This window comes from Hydra vulgaris, chromosome 06, assembly GCF_038396675.1.
Source record: "Hydra vulgaris chromosome 06, alternate assembly HydraT2T_AEP".
Taxonomy (NCBI): domain Eukaryota; kingdom Metazoa; phylum Cnidaria; class Hydrozoa; order Anthoathecata; family Hydridae; genus Hydra; species Hydra vulgaris.
The window spans coordinates 13,592,157-13,600,560 of NC_088925.1; the positions used below are offsets into that span (position 1 = coordinate 13,592,157).

Sequence of the window (8,404 nt, forward strand, 5' to 3'; positions counted from 1 at the left end):
TGTATTTGCGAGCATGATTCTGATTGTTATGTAAAGTTTGGATACATTTCTTGAAAATTATTTTCTGAAATGTACTGTATAAGTTGTTTGGCATCATTTATATATTTTAGTGAAGTAAATTTTAAAATGTGCAGTTCTTCATAAAGTTCGAAAGGATCTATGTCGCTGTTTTTACCTTTCCGAAATATTGTACCTAAATCATTACAATGCTTGACCACGTCCTCTCTTGGCAAAAACTTAAAATAATTGGTATCATAAATAAAACCAAAACGATCAACACTCGGTTTCGACGTACGACTATAGAATTATGTTGATGTAAAAATTAATTTTGTACTGTGTTTCAGCATGTTGTAAAAGTTCATCCATGAGTTCATTACTAAACTTTTTTTTTTCTTGCAAATTTTTTTTCTTTAAATTATGATTTGATTTCGTAGGCGCTTTTTCCACATACAATCGAGCATCTGCATCGCATTTCTCAAATCCAGTATCACGGAATTCTTGAATTCAAGTACAAAATGAACTTAAAGTATCAATAGCGACTTTTAAGTTTACTTGAATCATTGGCCATACTTTCCTTATATTATTTACATGTAATAAAATCTTGTACCACACGTGTATAGCAACAAAAAATTCAAAGATTAACATTTTGTTCAAAACTGCTTTACTGTCGCTCAGAGTTTCAGAATCATACGTTTTATTTTTCAAGTCATTGATGCATTTGATAACATTATCAAATTGCAACAGTATAGCATTATTAAATTATAACAGTATTTTAGCTGTTGTACAAGAATTAGCTGCATTCATTAAAAGTAAATTCCAGTTATGACATCTGTACGGTGTAAAGAATGCTCTTGGATTAATGTTGAGTACTCTTGTTCTTACACCTTTATTAATGTCTACCATATTCGGACCATTATAACATCCCTGTCCTCGACAATTTTGTATATCCAGACCATTTTTCTCTAGTTCTTGTAATATAGAATTTGCATCAAATGTTCTTTATATTATTGACATTTATTCGACACGACTTTCATCTCTGGTGCAATTGAGAAAAAAGGTATAGTGTTTTGCTTGCTCCATAAATAACTGTTTTAGACATCAATGTAATTACTTCAATTTTGAATGTCGTGGCTCAGATAATTTTGAGCAATTCGCTATTCATTAATTCGTTGTAAGTGCTCCTTTAGCGTCAGATCATATTTCGATAACAACTTGAATAAGTCTACAAAATTACTAATGTTTCTGATATTGTCCAGGTTAAGTGATTCGCGAAGACCTCTAAATGCCAGATTGTGTGAGACTAAAAAGTTTATTATATTCTTTATAATCTTTCAATCTTTCTTTATAATCATTCAAACAAATTGTACCAATATTTTTGAAAAGTTCTAATTAATCTCTCATTTTCCTCATCTATTGTTTTTCCGTGTTTGATTCTTTTATAAAATTTCATCCATTTAACCACGCACTCCATGTGTCCTTGATTTTTTGTCTATGTAATATCTAACTCAGACACGCGTTTACATGAAATTTAGAAAAACGTCCGTTATTTGCGTCTTTGGGGTAACTTTTATCAGATTTCTCTATATTTTGATGGGACCTGTTTTGAAATAAGTCATGAGCTGAGAGTCCGTTATTGGAAATGTCCATTTTCCTGCATCTAAGTTTATAAATGAAGCGCTTAAATGAATTGGTTGTTCTTGATTTACTGAGTCACAAATCTTATCACTTTCTAAAACCTTATTGCGTTCGAACTCTTGAGTTACAGCTGATACATTCAACTCTGAAGCTGATTCTGCTTCAGAAATCAAAGAAACTTGACCAAGAGATTCGTCAGAGAACTCTGGAGCAGTAACGTTTGGGTTTCTTAAAATATTTCATCATATTGGAACTCATAGCTTGGTTTGATTTCTCTGTTTCAGACTTTATTTTTCATTTTGATGCACCAGGTTCCCATGTTCTTCCTATATTTCTGTTTCTCGTTGGTTTTCCAGACATGATTTTTGAACTTATGTTTGGGCTAATGAAAAAAATTATAGTAAGGTACTTGCCTGAATTTTAAGTTTTGATTTGAACTATTTTTTTTTATGGTAGTCATAAAAGAAGCAGAAAATTTTAAATTTTCATTTGTAATTAATTAGTTAAGCTTTATTTGTAACAGCTTCTAATATTCACTTACTTCGTTTTTATTTTTATAAAAGATTGTAGTTGTACTTAATAACTTAAATGTTTAAATAATTGCACTTTATTTGTAACTTAATAAACCTAACTAACTTAATAAAATAACTTATATAATTGTTTTATTGATAGTTTGACGTATTTCACATGCCGTAACCGAATAAAAATAGAATAGAATGAGACAATCGATTTTTTTATTGATCGAAACCTTTTAGAATCGGATATTAACATTCCTTGTTTTGATAGAATCATTTGAAAAAATTCGGCTCCAACAATTGAAATTTTTGGAGTCGAATTTTTTAAATTAAATTATTAAAACTTGTTTCAGTCGAAAAATAAAGAATCTCCATCTGGAACCGGATTTTTTAGTACTGAATATTCTAGAATCGAAATTGTTAACTAAATAAAAATATTATTTATAAAAATATTAATATATAATGCCCTGCAATATATATAAAAAGTTCTTTCATTGATTTATAAGCAGTTTTTTGACAATAGGATTCTAGAACATTTTAACGAATTCGATTCTAGTATTGGACGTCATTAAAAGAACAAATTTGATTCTACAAAATTTACTCCAGAAGTATTCGATGCTGAATTAATAGGCTATTATAATTAATTCTGCCCTCTGCTGGACAGAGTGACGTAAGTGGACAAAACAAAGCGAGGCGATAGTCAAGACGATACGGCGTGGTTTAGGCCCAGATCCGCTAAACAATAATAAACAATATTTAAAAATACTTTTATGTTATCAGAAGCAGTTAGAATTTAAATTCAAAGTAATATAATCCGATGATAAAATCAAAAAACAAACATATTTTTGTCGAGCAAACTAAAATAAGATATGTAAAAATATCATCAGTTATAATTAATATATAATATGTATTTTTTCAATAAATTTTGCTAGGCCCCTCAAGCGCGAGGCCGTTGTCGCCGGTACCTAACGTCGCCACTGGTGCATGGTTATAAAACTTTTTTAATAAAATGTATTTTTTATAAAAATAAATTGTCATAAAAATTTCAAATCCTAATTTATTAAAGAAATACACTTCTAATGTACCTCGAATATAAAACTTCCTTATATTTACTGTTTATTACGTTACAATTCTATAGCATAATAAAATGCAATATACAAAATATATAATATAACGTTTTTTTTAAATTTACCAACCGATTACCTCATTCTATGGTTTTAACAAGATATTTTTAATTTTTACGAGAATTTTTTAAGATTACTCTCTATTTTTATAATAAACTCCCATAAATTCACGTTGTGATAAATAAACAATAAATTTAGATTTTTACGATAAGTTATCTTTTTTTACGAAATAAAAAAGACAATAACTCTTTACTAAATTTTAAATTACGAATCAAATTTTAATGTAAAATTAATTTATTATTTTTACTTTGGCCATAGAATTTAGTCAAAATCTAATCCAATGTTAGTTTCAAACATGTCTTGTTTTATTATTTAATTTTTATTTTAGGTGCCCCTCTTAGTCTTTACGGTCTTAACATAGAGCGCCGCGGAAAAGTAATTGAAAGGAAGTTCACGCCTCTTTTCTTACCGATGTCTCTAATTGAGCTTTGGTTCAATTTTGATTATATATAGAATTTTAAAGGGGACATTATCTTTTAGAAGCTTTTCTATTTTTAACTGAGTTCCAGATAAATGTTTGTTGTAAATGCAAAGCATTTTAGTGAAGCTGCACCGAGCAGTGAACGCCTTAGGGATGAATAATAAGTTAAAAAGAGTTGAGCAGAGTGAGATAAAAGTACAAAAGGACAGATGTCCAGAGGAAAACAAAGAGCCTCAAAGTAGAAAATTACTAAAAAAATGATAAGTATAATGTTGTAAAAATAAACAACAACAATAAACAATAGTCGAGATACATAAGAGTCATTTACTGTTGTTTTACTAGATTGTTGTTAGTGTCAAGCGTAAGTGTAACGTGTAGACAGTATCAGTGATGGAGCAGAATTATTCGTTTTATAAGTAGTTATCATTTGGTCTGTATTATTAGGGTGGTAAACATACATTATCGATTTAAGTGTGTCATGGACGTCTCGAGTACAGTATGGATTTGTGCCTTATGGTACAGTATGAACACAAGAAGACCTCCAACTTTCGCCCAAGACAGGCATCCCAAAAGAAGTTCCACTCTGGGTCTTCACCAGGGTATCTCGTCAAGGTATCCCATTGTGTTATCCCAAAAGGACTATTCTCAGAGTATCCTGTCAGGACGATTGCCACAGACTTCTGAATTGACACTGGGACAAGAGGACACTTCGTGGGGCTCAGTACAACTTGCATACAATTGTAAGTCACTTTGTTGACATGAGTGTCGATAAGTGCAGTGTTTTGTTGCAGTATCACGAGTGTCGGTGAGATTTGTGAACTGTTTTGAGTTTTAAAGATGTGTATGTAATGTAGACAGTCTATGCAGTGTACTTTGTGTGTGTCTACTGTAATAGATTGTCTCGATGGTATGAGCTGTTAGTATAAAATTGGTTGAAGGTCATTAAAAATGGTGTAACGTATTTTATATGACATGTATTTTACAACAACATGTATTTTAAAAAAATAACTAACTATTGCAACTTGATAGTCTGGAAAATTGACATAAAATTACACCACTATAGTCACAATAACTTGTGTATATATTTAACAAACTAATAATCTGTATATATATTTTACAACTCATAATCTGGGATTGTATAAAATTTTGTTTTAGTTATAAGATTAACTGTGAATATGTCACGTGACTGTAATGAAACCAGGAGTATCTGAAGTGGAGTACAATTATTCGTTTTCTGTAACAGTTAGCAGGTAGCCTCTAGTCAGTTGAACAGACTGTATGTATAGCATGGTTGACTTTGTGTCGTATACAGTGAATATTTATTAATAAAAATATGTTATAAAGAATAATTAAAGAAGAAAATCAAAATAAATGAAAAAGAGAAAAGTAAAGTGTTAATTTAGGATGTGAGGTGTATGTGCATAAGCATGTGTTTGTTAATGTAGTAGGTTTTCTTCTTTGTAGGTTTTGTTAGGTAAATAAATTTACCTAGTGTGCATGTGGTAGTCAGGAAGATAGTCGTTGCTCCGCAGTCCACGCGGAAAATAAATTATTGTTGTAAATGCAAAGCATTTTAGTGAAGCTGCACCGAGCAGTGTACGCCTTAGGGATGAATAATAAGTTAAAAAGAGTTGAGCAGAGTGAGATAAAAGTACAAAAGGACAGATGCCCAGTGGAAAACAAAGAGCCTCAAAGTGGAAAATTACTAAAAAATGATAAGTATAATGTTGTAAAAATAAACAATAAACAAGTATTATTTTAAATTTTAAAATCCAGGGCATTTTGATATTTTTTTTATTTTTTATCACCATGCTTAATCTTGAGACTTTGCACAACATTATGTTAATCCACATCAGTTTCAACCTTTCCTTTTGGTTATTTCTTTAATACTTGAATTTAGAATTTAATTTAATACTAGACACTAGAATCTTTAATTCATCACATCACACCACCATGATTCTTATGCACTTTGGCACCATTAACTTGAACAACAATTATATATACACCGACTGTCTTTGTCTACACGACTATAAAATATCATACTTATAAAAATATCATACTTTTTAGATTGCCACAATTTCGCCATAATAATAAATTAAAATAGTTTAGCAATCGATCGCTGCGGCATTTTTAAATGGCCTTTACTATTTAACTGCCAAAAATATCCAATAAGCTGAGCTTTTGACAGTAGTGTAGCTTTTGCTAACAGCGTCACCCAAGCATTTTGTGTACCGTAAGTTAATTTTTTGAGAGAGAGAGAGCAGTTAAAAATATTTTTCGCATCATCAGTTTCATCCCTCTGGCTGATCTTTCACAGTTTAATTGAATTTTTTTTTTTTTTTCAATGTTGATGCTTTGCATTTATGGTATCTCAAATTTTTCACATGTTTTACATTTTCACGATTTTCTTCAACATTTGAAACCTTCTCATTTATGATGCAAAATGCTGCGGTAACCATATTGTGTAAATTATTCCTTTTTTTTTGGCATGTTCCATTAGCAGGAGCTTCCGTTTATACTATTTCATTAATCACTTTCGCTTTCTCTGAGTTCTTCTACGGCTTTATGTATATTTTCATTAGCAAATGTTTGTGCTGCGGTTGTAAATTTCTGAACAAAAATGTTGCAGTCTTTTTTTACATAATCTTATTTTATGTATTCAAAAGCGTTGATTGATATGTTTTAATCCGATGATATTTTAGGTATACATCAATATATATTTAAAAACGTTGATCTATACATCAACGTTTTTAAATAATGCAGACAAAAAAAATTTTTGTCAATAAACCATGGTAAAAAATATTTAAAATTATCAACTTTTATGGTGTTTTCCTAAAAAAAAAGCAATCAAACTGGATGGAGGGACTAAATGGGAGGGACTAAATGGGAGGGAGGATTTTTGGACAATTTGTAAACCTCTTATAACTTAGTTTTCTCCCTAAAATAAAGATTTGTTTACTTTAAATGAACTTTTGATTGTTGATTAGAGTTTTTTGATTTTTTTTCCCAAATTTTTGTATTATTGTTTAATTTGTTTGTTTGTTTTTTTGTGTTTTTTATTTTTGTTTTTTGTTTTGTTTGTTATTTGTTTGTTTGTATTTTACCGGTACTTATAAGTATCGGTAATAAATTCCTAGTAAGACTCTTGTTTAGCACTAAACTAGAGCTTAGTGTTACTACGGATTCATTCATAGCTGCATCATTTAGTTTTATGCAGCTATATGAAAAGATTATGAAAGGACAATAAATTATATATATATATTTTTTTTTTATATGTTTTTTATTTTGTTTATTTGTTTTGTTTGATTTGTTGTTTTTTTGTTTGTTTGTATTTTACCGGTACTTATAAGTACCAGTAATAAATTCCCAGTTAGACTAAACTAAGCACCCACTAAGAAAAATCAAAAAAAAAAGGAAAAGTAATATCGGTTGATTTGTCCCAGCTTGTTTTAGATTGACACATGATAAATACTACGTTGAGAAAACCTTCTGAAGTTTTCTCAACGTAGTATTTATCATGTGTCAATCTGAAGGTAATTTTCTGAAGTTTCTTCTTTGATTTGTCTGAATGTAGCTCAAACGCATTTAGAACATATAAAGTGTTAAATTTTCAACTATGGTTAAATGTTCAGAATAAGGTGTAGCTTATTCTGAACATTTAACTATAGTTGAAATTTCTGATCTAATTTGTATTTAAATTTATTTTTACAAGAAAAATTAATCTTTAAATAGTTATTCTGACTCAAAAATAAATCGAGTGTCGTACTTTTTGTTGTATTTTTTGAATTAGCTAAGTTAATTTTTACACTAGAACACTTGTGCTTGCATAACTTGTAAAAATAAATCAAAGGATTTGATGAAACTTACTGAAATTTAGCTTATAATAATAAGGTTTTTTCAAACTTTTCACTTTAACTTTCTTCGCATTTACGTTTAACAAGATTCTATCTGTAATAATTTACTACATTAAAACAAAGATAGCAAAAGAAATAAGTTTACAAACAATAATAAAAATAAAAAGTACGGATATAAAAAAACATACCCTCCAAATAATATTTATTTTAGTTCATCATATAAAAGCAAGCTAAAATGACACTAAAATTGATCATATATCTGAGTGAATCTTAAAACTTCTTCTGTTTTTTCATTTGAACTTTATTTATTGTTTTTTTTTTTTTTTAACAGAAAAAATAAATATTATCTGAAGTATTTAATCCATTCTAAAGAATAGTTTTAATCAAAATTAATTACTGCTAAATTATCTTCATTATTTTCAACATTTGCATCGTTCTTAACTTTAATATTTGCATGGTTTTTAATTATTTTAATTGATCACAGTTTTATCGGTGCCAAAGATCAGCGGTTGAGAAAACAGTTGAAACGCGTCAAAGATTAGCGATTGAATAAATCAGTAACTCGAAGAACAGCAACTCGTATGCATAAAAAGAGTTTCCATTACTTTGTCCTTTATGTACAGGAATATTAGACAACTCAGATGAAACAGTAAAAGTTTCACTTACAGAAGACAATGGATCGTTAAATGTTGTCTGAAAATCCTTTAAAGAAACACTTCTTCAAAAGTCTTTAGTATTTATTTCTTTTGTTTTTTTGCTTTTGTTTCATCTTTTTCCTTTCCTTTTTTCTTTTTT

At 29.2% G+C, this 8,404-nt stretch overlaps 1 protein-coding gene across 1 annotated transcript in view; it reads right to left on the minus strand.

Moving 5' to 3' along the window:
- LOC100214948 (uncharacterized) overlaps positions 1-7,854 on the minus strand; it is a 48,183-nt gene extending 40,329 nt beyond the window's left edge. Inside the window, exon 1 of the mRNA XM_065799266.1 lies at positions 7,798-7,854. The gene's annotated coding sequence lies outside the window, so the exon portion shown is untranslated. The remainder of the gene's footprint in view (positions 1-7,797) is intronic.
- Positions 7,855-8,404: the final 550 nt, after the last annotated feature.